The following is a 15310-nucleotide window of genomic DNA, read 5'->3' as shown; positions in this document are numbered from 1 at the left end:
GAAAATGGCAAAAAAGAGATTATCCAAGCACAAAAAGTAGAAAGAATCTATCTGAGAAACTGCTTTGTGATGTGAGCATTCATCTCACAGAGTTAAAAGTTTCTTTTCATTGAGCAGTTTGGAAAATCTTTTTGTAGAATCTACAAAGGGATATTTGGGAGCACATTGAGGCCTATGGCGAATAAGAAATTATCTTCAGATAAAAACTAGAAAGAAGCTTTGTGGGAAACTTCTTTGTGATGTGTACATTCATCTCACTGACCTAAACATTCCTTTTCATTAGGCAGTTTGGAAAAACCGATTTTGTAGAATCTGCAAAGTGGTATTTGGGAGCTCATTTAGGCCTATGTTGAAAAATAAAATATCTTCACATAAAAAGGAGAAAGAAGTTTTCTTAGAAACTTATTTGTGATTTATCCATTAATCTCACACAGTTAAACCTTTATTTTTATTCAGCAGTTTGGGAAGGCTGTTATTGTCCATTCTGTGAATGGACATTTGGGAGCTTATTGAGGCCAAAGGCGAAAAAGAGAATATCCCAGAATAAAAACTAGAAAGATACTCTCTGAGAAACTGCTTTGTGACATATGCATTCATCCCACAGAGATAAAACTTTCTTATCATTCAGAAGTTTGGAAACATTGTTTTTTAGAATCTGGTAAGGGATATTTCAGAGTGCATTGAGGCCTACAGTGAAAAAGAAAAGATCTTCAGAGAAAAACTAGAAAGAAGCTTTCAGAGAAAGTGCTTTGTGATGTTTGCATTCGTCTCACAGGGATAAACCTTCCTTTTGATTCAGCAGTTTGGAAAAACTGTTTTTGTCCTTTCTGTGAATGGACATTTCAGAGCTCTTTGATGCCAAGGACAAAACTGTGAATGTCCCAGGATAAAAACTAGAATGAAGCAGTTTCTCATGAAACTGCTTTGTGATGTGTGCATTCAACACACAGAATTATACCTTCTTTTTATTCAGCAGTTAAGAAGCACTCTTTTTGTAGAATCTGTGGAGGGATTTTGGGATCTTATTGAGGCCTATGGTGAAAAAGAATATATCTTCAGATAAAAGCAAGAAAGAAGCTTTCTGAGAAACTGCTTTGTGATGTTTGCATTCATCTCACAGAGTTAAAACTTTCTTTTGATTCAGCAGTTTGGAAACACTGTTTTTGAGTATTCTGTGAATGGACACTTGGAAGTTCATTGAGGCCAATGGTGAAAAAACAAACAACCCAGGGTAAAAACTAGAAGGAATCTATCCAAGAAACCACTTGCAATGTGTGCATTCATTTCACAAATTTAAACCATATTTTTGATTCAACAGTTTGGAAACAGTGTTTTTATCCATTCTGCAAATGACCATTTTGATTGTGATGTTAGGGTGTCAATTTTGGATCTTTCCTGCTTTCTCTTGTGGGCATTTAGTGCTATAAATTTCCCTCTACACACTGCTTTGAATGTGTCCCAGAGATTCTGGTAGAAAAGCAAGAGCAAACACATTCAAAAGCTAGCAGAAGGCAAGAAATAACTAAAATCAGAGCAGAACTGAAAGAAATAGAGACAAAAAAACCCTTCAAAAAATTAATGAATCCAGGAGCTGGTTTTATGAAAGGATCAACAAAACTGATAGACCAATAGCAAGATTAATAAAGAAAAAAAGAGAGAAGAATCAAATAGATGCAATAAAAAATGATAAAGAGGATATCACCACCAATCCCACAGAAATACAAACTACCATCAGAGAATGCTACAAACACCTCTATGCAAATAAACTAGAAAATCTAGAAGAAATGGATAAATTCCTCAACACATACACTCTCCCAAGACTAAACCAGGAGGAAGTTGAATCTCTGAATAGACCAATAACAGGATCTGAAATTGTGGCAATAATCAATAGCTTACCAACTAAAAAGAGTCCAGGACCAGATGGATTCACAGCCGAATTCTACCAGAGGTACAAGGAGGAACTGGTACCATTCCTTCTGAAACTATTCCAATCAATAGAAAAAGAAGGAATCCTCCCTAACTCATTTTACGAGACCAGCGTCATACTGATACCAAGCCGGGCAGAGACACAACCAAAAAAGAGAACTTCAGACCAATATCCTTGATGAACATTGATGCAAAAATCCTCAATAAAATACTGGCAAACGGAAGCCAGCAGCACACCAAAAAGCTGATCCACCACGAACAAGTGGGCTTCATCCCTGGGATGCAAGGCTGGTTCAATATACACAAATCAATAAATGTAATCCAGCATATAAACAGAACCAAAGACAAAAAACACATGGTTATCTCAACAGTGCAGAAAAGGCCTTTGACAAAATTCAACAACCCTTCATGCTAAAAACTCTCAATAAATTAGGTATAGATGGGACATATCTCAAAATAATAAGAGCTAGCTATGACAAACCCACAGCCAATATCATACTGAATGGGCAAAAACTGGAAGCATTCCCTTTGAAAACTGGCACAAGACAGGGATGCCCTCTCTCACCACTCCTATTCAATGTAGTGTTGGAAGGTCTGGCCAAGGCAATTAGGCAGGAGAAGGAAATAAAGGGTATTCAGTTAGGAAAAGAGGAAGTCAAATTGCCCCTGTTTGCAGATGACATGATTGTATATCTAGAAAACCCCATTGTCTCAGCCCAAAATCTCCTTAAGCTGATAAGCAACTTCAACAAAGTCTCGGGATACAAAATCAATGTACAAAAGTCACAAGCATTCTTATACACCAACAAGAGACAAACAGAGCCAAATCATGAGTGAACGCTCATTCACAATTGCTTCAAAGAGAATAAAATACTTAGGAATCCAACTTACAAGGGATGGGAAGGACCTCTTCAAGGAGAACAACAAACCACTGCTCAATGAAATAAAAGAGAAGACAAACAAATGGAAGAACATTCCATGCTCATGGGTAGGAAGAATCAATATTGTAAAAATGGCCATACTGCCCAAGGTAATTTATAGATTCAATGCCATCCCCATCAAGCTACCAATGACTTTCTTCACAGAATTGGAAAAAACTACTTTAAAGTTCATATGGAACCAAAAAAGAGCCCACATCACCAAGTCAATCCGAAGCCAAAGGAACAGAGCTGGAGGCATCATGCTACCTGTCGTCAAGCTATATTACAAGGCTACAGTAACCAAAACAGCATGGTACTATTACCAAAACAGAGATATAGATCAACGGAACAGAACAGAGCCCTCAGAAATAATGCTGCATATCTACAACTATCTGATATTTGACAAACCTGACAAAAACAAGCAATGGGGAAAGGATTCCCTATTTAATAAATGGTGCTGGGAAAACTGGCTAGACATATGTAGAAAGCTGAAACTGGATCCCTTCCTTACACCTTATACCAAAATTAATTCAAGATGGATTAAAGACTTAAGTGTTAGACCTAAAACCATAAAAACCCTAGAAGAAAACCTAGGCATTACCATTCAGGACATAGGCATGGGCAAGGACTTCATGTCTAAAACACCAAAAGCAATGGCAACAAAAGCCAAAATTGATGAATGGGATCTAATTAAACTAAAGAGCTTCTGCACAGCAACAGAAACTACCATCAGGGTGAACAGGCAACCTACAAAATAGGAGAAAATTTTCACATCCTACTCATCTGACAAAGGGCTAATATCCAGAATCTACAATGAATACAAACAAATTTACAAGAAAAAAATAAACAACCCCATCAAAAAGTGGGTGAAGGATGTGAACAGACACTTCTCAAAAGAAGACATTTATGCAGCCAAAAACACATGAAAAAATGCTCACCATCCTGGCCTTCAGAGAAATGCAAATCAAAACCACAATGTGATACCATCTCACACCAGTTAGAATGGCAATCATTAAAAAGTCAGGAAACAACAGGTGCTGGAGACGATGTGGAGAAATAGGAACACTTTTACACTGTTGGTGGGACTGTAAACTAGTTCAACCATTGTGGAAGTCAGTGTGGCGATTCCTCAGGGATCTAGAACTAGAAATACCATTTGACCCAGCCATCCCATTACTGGGTATATATCTAAAGGACTATAAATCATGCTGCTATAAAGACACATGCACACGTATGTTTATTGCGGCATTATTCACAATAGCAAAGACTTGGAACCAACCCAAATGTCCATCAATGATAGACTGGATTAAGAAAATGTGGCACATATACACCATGGGATACTATGCAGCCACAAAAAATGATGAGTTCATGTCTTTTGTAGGGACATGGATCAAATTGGAAACCATCAATCTCAGTAAAATACCACAAGGACAAAAAACCGAACACCGTGTGTTCTCACTCATAGATGGGAATTGAACAATGAGAACACATGGACACAGGAAGGGGAACATCACACTCTGGGGGCAGTTTTGGGGTGGGGGGAGGGGTGAGGGATAGCATTAGGAGATATACTTAATGCTAAATGGTGAGTTAATGGGTGCAGCACACCAGCATGGCACATGTATACATATGTAACTAACCTGCACATTGTGCACATGTACCCTAAAACTTACTTAAAGTATAATAATAACAAAAAAAGTATATCTTTTTAATGAAAAAATAAAATAAAACAAAATAAAAGCCATTTTGGAGTTCCCTGAGGCCAATGGAGAAAAAGGAATATCCCAGGATAAAAATAAAAAGAAAGCTATCTCAGAAGCCGCTTTGTGATGTGTGCATTCATCTCAGAGAATTAAACCTTTCTTTTCCTTCAACAGCTTGGAAACACTGTTTTTGTAGAATCTGCATAGGAATATTTGGGTGCACATTGAGGCTTATTGTGAAAAGGAAAATATCTTCAGATAAAAACTAGAAAGAACTTTTCTGAGAAACTGCTTTGTGATGTGTGCATTCATCTCACAGAGCTAAACGTTTCCTTTCATTCAGCAGTTTGGAAACACTGTTTTTGTAGAATCTGTGAAGACATATTTGGGACCGCCTTGAGGCCTATGGTGAAAAAGAAAATATCTTCAGATAAAAACTAGAAAGAATATTTATGAGAAACACATTTGTGATGTGTGCATTCATCTCATAGATTTAAACATTGTTTTGATTCAGCAGTATGGAAATACTGTTTTTGACCATTCTGTGAAAGGACATTTGGGAGCTCATTGTGGCCAATGGGTTTTCTGAGAAAGGGAATATCCCATGATAAAAACTAGGAGGAAACTGAGAAACTGCATTGTGATGTGCCCATTCATCTTGCAGAGTTAAACCTTTCTTTACATTCAGCAATTTGGGAACACAGTTTTTGTAGAATCTGGAAAGGGACATCTTGGCATGCATTGAGGGCAGTCATGAAAAAGAAAATATCTTCAGGTAAAAACTACAAGAAAACTTTCTGAGATACTGCTTTGGGATGTGTGCATTCATCCAACGGAGTTAAGTCATTCTTTTGATTCAGCAGTTTCGAAGCAGTCTTTTTGTCCATTGTTTGAATGGACAGTTGGGAGCTCATTGAGGCCAATAGCAAAAAAACGAATATACCAGGAGAAAAACTAGAAGGAAGCTTTCTGAGAAACCTCTTTGTTATGTGTGTATTCATGTCACAAGGTTAAATCTTTCTTTTCATTCAGCAGTTTGGAGACACTGTTTTTGTAGAATATGTGAGGGAATATTTGAGAGCACATTGAGGCCTATGGTGAAAAAGAAAATATCTTCAGTTAAAAAATAGAATGAAGCTTTCTGAGAAACTACTTTGTGATGTATGCATTCGTGTCACAGAGTTAAACATTTCTTTTGATTCAGCAGCTTGCAAACACTGTTTTTGTCCATTCTGACAAAGGACATTTGGGAGCCCATTGAGGCCAAAGTTGAAAAAGTGAATATCCCAGGATAAAAACTAGAGGAAGTTATCTGAGAAACCGCTTGGTGATAGAAGCTTGCATCTCACAGAGTTAAATCTTTCTTTTCATTCAGCAGTTTGGAGACACTGTTTTTGTCCCTTCTGCAAACAGACAGTTGGGACTTCAATGAGCCCAAAAGCGAAAAAACAAATATTCCAGTATAAACACCACAAGGAAGCTATCTGAGAAACTGCTTTGTGATGAGTGCATGCTTCTGGCAGAGTAAAAACTTTCTTTTCATTCAGCAGTTTGGAAACACTGTTTTTGTCCATTCTGCAAATGGACATTTGGGAGCTCATAATGACCAATAGCAAAAAAGCAAATATCCCAGGATAAAAACTAGAAGGAAGATATCTGAGAAACCACTTTGTGATGTGTACATTCGTGTCTCATAGATAAACCTTTCTTTTGACTCAGCAGTTTACATACACTGTCTTTGTCCTTCCTGTGGATGGACATTTGGGAGCTCATTGTGGCCAATTTCAAAAAAGCAAATACCTCAGGATTAAAAACTACAAAGGAGCTACCTGAGAAACCACTTTGTGATGTCTGCATTCAATTTGCAGATTTAAAGCTTCATTTTCATTCAGCAGTTAGGAAACATCATTTTTGTACAATCTGCAAAAGGATATTTGGGAACTTATTGAGACCTATGGTGAAAAAGAAAATATCTTCAGATAAAAACTAGAAAGAAGCATTCTGAGAAACTGGTTTGTTATGTGTGCATTCATCTCACAGAGTTAAACTTTTCTTTTGATTCAGCAGTTTGGAAACAATGTTTATGTCAATTCTGTGAATAGACTTTTGGGAGCTCATTAAGGCCAATGGTGAAATAGCGAATATTCCAGGATAAAAACCGGAAGGAAGCTGTCTGAGAAACCACCTGATGTTGTCTGCATTCATCTTGCATAGTTAAAACTTTCTTTTCATTCAGCAGTTTGGAAACACTGTTTTTGTCAAATCTGCAAAGGGATATTTGGGAGCCCATTGAGATGTATGGTGAAAAAGAAAATATTTTCAGATAAAAACTAGAAAGAAATTTCCTGAGAAATTCCTTTGCAATGTGTGCATTCATCTCATAGATTTAAACGTTTCATTTGATTCAACTGATGGGAAACGCTGTTTTTGTCCATTTGGAAAATGGATATTTTGGTGCTCACTGAGGCTAATGGCAAAAAACGAATATTCCAGGATAAAAATTAGTAGGAAGCTCTCTGTGCAACTGCTTTGTGATATGTGAATTCATTTCACAGAGTTAAATGTGACTTTGCATTCAGCAGGTTGGAAACACTGTTTTTGTGCATCTGCAAAGGGATATTTCAGAGCACATTGAGGCCTACGTTGAAAAATAAAATATCTTCAGATAAAAACTAGAAAGAATCTGAGAAACTGCTTTCTGATGTGTACATTCATCTCACTGAGTTAAAGCTTTCTTTTGATTCAGCAGTTTGGGAACAGTGTTTTTGTCCATTCTGTGAATGGACATTTGGGAGCTAATTGAGACCAATGGCAAAAAAGCAAATATCTCAGGATAAAAACTAGAGGGAAGCTATCTAAGAAACTGATTTGTGATGTGGGCATTCATCTCACTAAGTTAAAATGTTCCTTTGATTCAGAAGTTTGGAAACACTATTTTTGTCCATTCTGCGATAGGACATTTGGGAACTCACTGAGGCCAAAGGTGAAAAAGTGAATATCCCAAATGGAAACTAGAAGGAAGCTATCTGAGAAGCCCCTTTTTGATATGGGCATTCACTTCACAGAGTTAACACTTTCTTTTAATTCAGCAGCTTGGAATCACTGTTTTTGTGGATTCTACGAAGGGATATTTGGGAACTCTGAGTCCTATGGTGAAAAAAGAATATATCTTCAGATAAAAACTAGAGAGAAGTTTTCTGAGAAACTGCTTTGTGATTTCTGCATTCATCTCACAGAATTAAACATTCCTTTTCACTCAGCAGTGTGGGAACACTGTTTTTGTCCATTCTGTGAATGGACATTTTGGAACTCTTTTAGGCCAATGGTGAAAAAGCAAATATCCCAGGATAAAAATTGAAGGAACCTATCTGAAAAATGACTTTGTGATGTGTGTATTCATCTCACAGATTTAAACCTTTCTTTTCATTCAGCAGTAGGAAACACTGTTTTTGTAGAATCTGTGAAGGGTGAAAAAGAAAATATCTTCATCTAAAAACTGGAAAGAAACTTTCTGAGAAAATACTTTGTGATGTATGCCTTCATCTCACAGAGTTAAACGTTTCTTTTGATTCAGCAGTTTATTGATGCCAATGTTGAAAAAGAGAATATCCCAGGATAAAAACTATAAGGAAGCTATGACATCCACCACTTTGTAATGTGTGCATACGTCTCACAGATTTAAACCTTTCTTTCGATTCAGCAGTTTGGAAACACTGTCTTTGTCCTTTATGTGAATGGACATTTGGGAGCTCTTTGAGGCCAAAGGCGAAAAAGCAAGTATCCCGGGAGAAAAACTAGAATGGAGTTATCTGAGAAACTGCTTTGTGATGTGTGAATTCAACTCACAGAGTTAAAACTTTCTTTTTATTCAGCAGTTAGGAAAGACGGTTGTTGTAGAATCTGCAAAGGGATATTTTGTATCTTATTGAGGCCAGTGGTGGAAAAAAAAATACCTTCAGATAAAAATTAGAAGGAAACTTTCTGAGAAACTGCTTTGTGATGTGTGTATTCATTTCACAGAGTTAAACTTTACTCTTGATTCAGCTGTTTGGAAACACAGTTTTTGTCCATTCTGCAAAAGGACATTTTGGAGCTCATGGAAGTCAATGACAAAAAGAGAGAATATTCCAAGATGAAGCCGAGAAGCATGCTATCTGAGAAACCACTTTGTGATGTGTACACTCATCTCGCAGAGTTAAACATTTGTTCTGATTCAGCAGTTTGGGAACACTGTTTTTGTAGACTCTGAGATAGGATATTTGGGGATGCATTGAGTCCTAAGATGAAAAAAGAATATCTCTTCAGATAAAAATTAGAAAGACGTTTTCTGAAAAACTACTTTGTGCTGTGTGCATGTAGCTCATAGAGTTAAATATTTCTTTTGATTCAGCAGTTTGGAAACACTTTTTTTGTCCATTCTGCAAATGGATATTTCAGAGCTCATTGAAACCAATGGCAGAAAAAGTGAATATCCCAGGATTAAAACTTGAAGGAAGCTATCTGAGAAACTGCTTTGTTATGTGTGCATTCATCTCACAGAGTTAAACCTTTCATTTCATTCAGCAGTTTGAAAACACTGTTTTTGTAGAATCTGCGAAGGCATATTTGGGAGCATATTGAGGCCTATGGTAAAAAATAAAATATCTCCAGATTAAAAGTAGAAATAAGTTCCCTGAGAAGGTGCTTTGTGATGTTGCATTCATCTCACAGACTGAAACCTTTCTTTTGATTCAGTAGCTTGGAAACACTGTGTTTATCCTTTCTGTGAATGGACATTTTGGAGCTCATTGAGGCCAATGGTGAAAAAGAGAATATCTGAGCATGAAAACTAGAAGGAAGCTATCTGAGAAATTGCTTTGTGATATGTGCATTCACCTCACAGTGTTAAAACTTTCTTTTTATTCAGCAGTTTGGAAACACGGTTTTTGTAGGATCCATGACGGGATATCTGGGAGCTTATGGAGGCCAATGGTGAAAAAGAAAATATCTTCAGATAAAAACCAGAAAGAAGCATTCTGAAAATCTCCCTTGTGATATGTGCATTAATCGCACAGAGTTAAACCATTTTTTTGAGTGAGCAGTTTGGAAACACTGTTTTTGTCCATTTTGCAAATGCAAATTTGGGAGCTCATTGAGGCCAATGGTGAAAAAGTGAATGTTCCAGGATAAAAACTGGAAGAAAGCCATCTGAGGAACCAATTTGTAATGTGTGCATTCATCTCACAGAAGAAAAACTTTCTTTTGATTCAGCAGTTTGGAAACCCTCTTTTTATCCATTCTAGGAATGGACATTTATGAGCTCATTTAAGCCAATGGTGAAAAGGCAAATATCCCAGGATAAAAACTAAAATGAAACTTTATGACAAACTGCTTTGTGATGTGTGCATTCATCTCACAGAGTTAAACGTTTCTTTTCATTCAGCAGTTTGGAAACAATGTTTTTGTTCATTCTACAACTGGACATTTTGGAGCTCATTGAGGCCAAAGGGAAAAAAAGTGAATATGCCAGGAAAAAAAAAAAAAAAAAACAACTAGAAGGAAGCTATCTGAGAAACCACTAAACAAAATGAATTCGTCTTGCAGAGTGAAACCTTTCTTTTCATTCAGTACTTTGGAAACACTGTTTTTATAGAATCTGCAAAGGGATATTTGGGAGCTCATTGAGGCGTATGGTGAAAAAGAAAGTATCTTCACATAAAAACTGGAAGGAAGTTTTATGAGACACTGTGTTGTGATGTGTGCATTCACCTGACATATTTAAACCACATTTTTGATTCTGCATTTTGGAAAAACCTGTTTTGTCCATTCTGCAAATGGACATTTTGGAGCTCAATGAGACCAATAGCAAAAAAGCAAATATAACAGGAAAAAAATTGATGGAAGTAATCTGAGAATCTGCTTTGTGATTTTTGCATTTATCTCACAGAGTTAAACCTTTCTTTTCATTCATCAGTTTGGAAACACTGTTTTTGTAGAATCTGTGAAGGGATATGTGGGAGCACATTGAGGCCTATAGTGAAAAAGAAAATATCTTCAAATAAAAACTAGAAAGACGCTTTCTGAGATACTGCTTTGTGATGGGTGCATTTATCTCACAGAGTTAAACCTTACTTTTGATTCAGCAGTTTGGAAACTCTCTGTATGTTCACTCTGCAAATAGACATTTCAGAGCTCATTGAGGCCAATGGTGAAAACACCAATATCTCAGGATAAAAACTAGATGGAAGCTATCTGAGAAACTGCTCTGTGATGTGTGCATTCAACTCTCAGAATAAAATATTTCTTTTCATCCAGCAGTTTGGATACACTGTTTTTGTAGAATCCGTGAAGGGAAAATTGGGAGCACATTGTGGCCTATAGTGAAAAAGAAAATATATTCAGATAATAACTACAAAGAAGCTTTCTGGGAAACTGCCTTGTGATGTGTGCATTCACCTCACAGAGTTAAACCTTTGTTTTATTCAGCAGTTTGGAAGTGCAGTTTTTTTTTCCATTCTGCAAATGGGCATTTGGGGACTCTTTGAGGCCAATGGCAAAAAAGCAAATATACCAGGATAAAACTTAGAAGGAAGCTATATGAGAAACTGCTTTGTGATGTGTATATCCATCTTGCAGAGGTCAACCTTTCTTTTCATTCAGAAGTTTGGACACCCTGTTTTTGTCCATTCTGCGAATGGACATTTGGGAGCTTATTTAGGCCAAGGGTGAAAAAACAAATATTCCAGGATAAAAACTAGAAGGAAACTCTCTCAGAAACTGCTGTGTGATTTGTGCATTCATCTTGCAAAGATAAAGGTTTGTTTTCATTCAGCAGTTTGTGTAGACCGCTTTTGTCCATCCTGCAAATGGAAATTTGGGAGCTCACTGTGGCCAATTGCAAAAAAAGAACATCCCAGAATAAAAACTAGAAGGAAGTTATCTGAGAAACCACTTTGTGGTGTGAGTATTCATCTAGCAGAGTTAAACCTGTCTTTTCATTCAGCAGTTTGGAGACCCTGCTTTTGTAGTATCTGCAAAGGGATATTTGGGATCTCATTGAGGCATAAGGTAAAAAAGAAAATACAGATAAAAAAAGGAAAGAAGAATTCTGAGAAACTGCTTTGTGATGTGTGCATTTATCTCTCAGATTTAAAACTTTCTTTTGATTCAGCAGTTTGGAAACATTCTATTTCTCCATTCCAGAAATGGATATTTGGAAACTCTTTGAGGCCAGTGGTGAAAAAGTAAATATTCCAGGATAAAAATTAGCAGGAAGCTATATGAGAAATTGCTTTGTGATGTGTGCATTCATCTCATAGAGTTAAAACTTACTTTTGATTCAGCACTTGGGGAAACTGTTTTTGTTCATTCTGTGAATAGACATTTGGGAGCTCATTGAGGCCATTGTGAAAAACTGAATATCACAGGGTAAAAACTAGAAAGAACCTACCTGAGAAACTGCTTTGTGATGTGTGCCTTCACCTCACAGTGTTAAACCTTTCTTTTGATTTAGCAGTTTGAGAACACTGTTTTTGTTCATTCTGCAAATGGACATTTGGGTGCTGATTGACATCAAATTCAAAAAAGCGATTATCCCAGGATAGAAACAAGAATGAATCTGTCTGAGAAACCACTTTGTGATGTGTATATTCATCTCATGGCATTAAAACTTTGTTTTCATTCAGCAGTTTGGAAACTGTCTTTGAAGAATCTGCAAAGGGATATTTGGGAGCACATTGAGGCCTATGTTGAAAAAGGAAAATATCTTCAGATAAAAAGTCAAAAGAACCTCTCAGAGAAACAGCTTTGTGATGTGTGCATTCAAGTCACAGAGTTAACCTTTATTTTGATTCAGCAGTTTGGAAACACTGCATTTGTCCATTCTGTTAATGGACATTTTGGAGCTAATTGAGGCTAAAGGTGAAAAATCAATTATCCTAGGATAAAAAATAGAAGGAAACTATCTCACACAATGTATGCATTCACCTCACAGAATAAAACATTATTTTCATTCAGCAATTTGAAGACACTGTTTTGTAGAATCTTCAAAGGGATATTTGGGAGCAAAATGAGGCCCATCTTGAAAAAGAAAATATCTTCGATTAAAACTGGAAAGTATCTTTATGAGAAACTGACTTGTGATGTGTGCCTTCATCTCATATATTTAAACCTTTCTCTTGATTCAGCAGTTTGGATACACTGTTTTTGTCTATTCTGCCAATGGTACATTTGGGAGATCATTGAGGACAATGGCGAGAAAGTGGATATCCCAGGATGAAAACTAGAAGGAAGCTATCTGAGAAACTGCTTTGTGATGTGTTCATTTGTCTTGCAGAGTTAAACCTTTCTTTTCATTCAGCAGTATGGAAACCCTGTTTTTGTAGAATCTGCGAAGGGATATTTGGGAGCTCATTGAGGCCAATGGCAAAAAGCTGATATCCCAGGACAAAAACAAGAAAGAAGCTTTTGGAAAAATAGCTTTGTGATGTGTGCATTCATCTCACACAGTTGAAATTTTCTTTGGATTCAGCAGTTTGGAAACACTGTTTTCGTTCATTCTGCCTATGGACATTTGGGAGCTCTTTGGGGTCAATGGCAAATATATATATACATATATATATATATATATATATATATATATATATATACATATATATATATAAGGATAAATACCAGAAGGAAGCTATATGATAAACTGCTTTTGGATTTGTGCATTCATCTCACAGAGTTAAACCTTTCTTTTCATTCCACAGTTTGGAAACACTGTTTTTGTCCATTCTGTGAATGGACATTTTGCAGCTCATTGAGTCCAATGATGATAAAGAAAATATCCCAAGATAAAAACTAGAAGGAAGCTATTTGAGTAACTGGTTTGTGATGTTGCATTCATCTCACAGACTTAAACCTTTCTCTTCATTCAGCAGTCTGAAAACTCTGTTTTCGTAGAATCTGTGAAGGGATATGTGGGAGTGCATTGAGGCCTATGGTGAAAAAGAAAATATCTTCAAATGAAAACTAGAAAGAAGCTTTCTGAGAAAATCCTTTGTGATATGTGCATTCAACTCACCAAGTTACACTTTTCCTTTGATTCAACAGTTTACAAACAATGTTTTTGTTCATGCTGCAAATGGACATTTCAGAGCTTATTGGGACCAAAGGTGAAACAATGAATATCCCAGGATAAAAACTAGAAGGAAGGTCCCTGAGAAACGGCTTTGTGTTGTTTGCATTCATCTCACACAGTAAAATCTTTCTTTGGCTGAGCAGTTTGGAAACACTTTTTCTCCATTCTGCAAATGGATATTTGGGAGCTCCTAGAAGCTAATAGCAAAAAAGTGAATATCCTAGGATAAAATATAGAAGGAAGGTATCTGAGAAATTGCTATGTGATGTGTGCATTCATCTCACAGATTTAAACATTTCTTTTGATTCAGCAGTTGGGAAACGCTGTTTGTGTTCATTCTGCAAATGGACATTTTTGAATGCATTGAGGCCAATGGAGAAAAAGCAAATATCCCAGGATAAAAACTAGAAGTAATCTATCTGAGGAACCACCTGTGATGTGTGTATTCATCTTGCAGAGTCAAAACTTTCTTTTTATTCAGCAGTTTGGAAACTTGTTTTTGTAGAATCTGTGAAGGGGTATTTAGGAGCACATATAAGCGTATGGTGAAAAATAAAATATCTTCAGATACAAACTAGAAAGAGGCCTTTTGAGAAACTTCTTTGTGATGTGTACATTAATCTTAACAGTTAAACCTTTCTTTTGATTCAGCAGTTTGGAAACACTGCTTTTGTCCATTGTGCATATGGACATTTGGGAGCTATTTGATGCCAATGGTGAAAAAGTGAATATCCCAGGAAAGAAACTAGAAGGAAGCTATCTGAGAAAAAGCTTTGTGATGCGTTCATTCATCTTGCAGATTTAAAACTTTCTTTTGATTCAGCAGTTTGGAAACACTGTTTTTGTCCTTTCCGTGAATGGACATTTGGGAGCTCATTGAGGTCAATGGCAAAAAAGTGAATATCATAGGATAAAAACTAGAAGAAAGATATCTGAGAAACGGCTTTGTGATGTGTGCACAAATCTCACAGAGTTAAATCTTTAATTTTATTCAGCAGTTTGGAAACACTGTTTTTGTAGAATCTGCAAAGGGATATTTGAGAGTGCATAGAGGCTGTTGGTGAAATAGAAAATATTTTCAGATAAAAACTAGAAGGAAGCTTTCTGAGAAACTACTTTGTGATGTGTGGATTCAGCTCACAGAGTTCAAGCTTTCTTTTGATTCACAGCTTGGAAACACTGTTTTTGTCCATTCTGTGAATGGACTTTTGGGAGCTCACTGAGGCCAATGGAGAAAAAGTGAATATCCCAGGATAAAAACTAGAGGGAAGCTATTGAGAAACCCCTCTGTGATGTGTGCATTTACCTTGCAGAGTTAAAACTTTCTTTTCATTAAGCCGTTTGGAAACACTGTTTTTGTAGCATGTGAAAGGGATATTTGGGTGTGCATTGAGGACAATGGTGAAAAAGTAAATATCTTCAGATAAAACCTAGAAAGAAGCTTTCTGAGAAAGTGCGTTGTGATGTGTGCATTCATCTCACACAGTTAAATATTCCTTCTCATTCATCAGTTTGGAAACACTGTTTTTATCAATTTTGCGACTGGACATTTGGGAAATCATTGAGGCCAATTGTGAAAAAGTGAATATCCCAAGATAATAACCAGAAGGAAGCTGTCTAAGAAACCTCTCTGTGATGTCTGCATTCATCTCACACAG

This window comes from Pongo pygmaeus, chromosome 18 (genome assembly GCF_028885625.2).
Source record: "Pongo pygmaeus isolate AG05252 chromosome 18, NHGRI_mPonPyg2-v2.0_pri, whole genome shotgun sequence".
NCBI classification, from domain to species: Eukaryota; Metazoa; Chordata; class Mammalia; order Primates; family Hominidae; genus Pongo; species Pongo pygmaeus.
Note: the sequence above shows the minus strand (reverse complement) of the source record.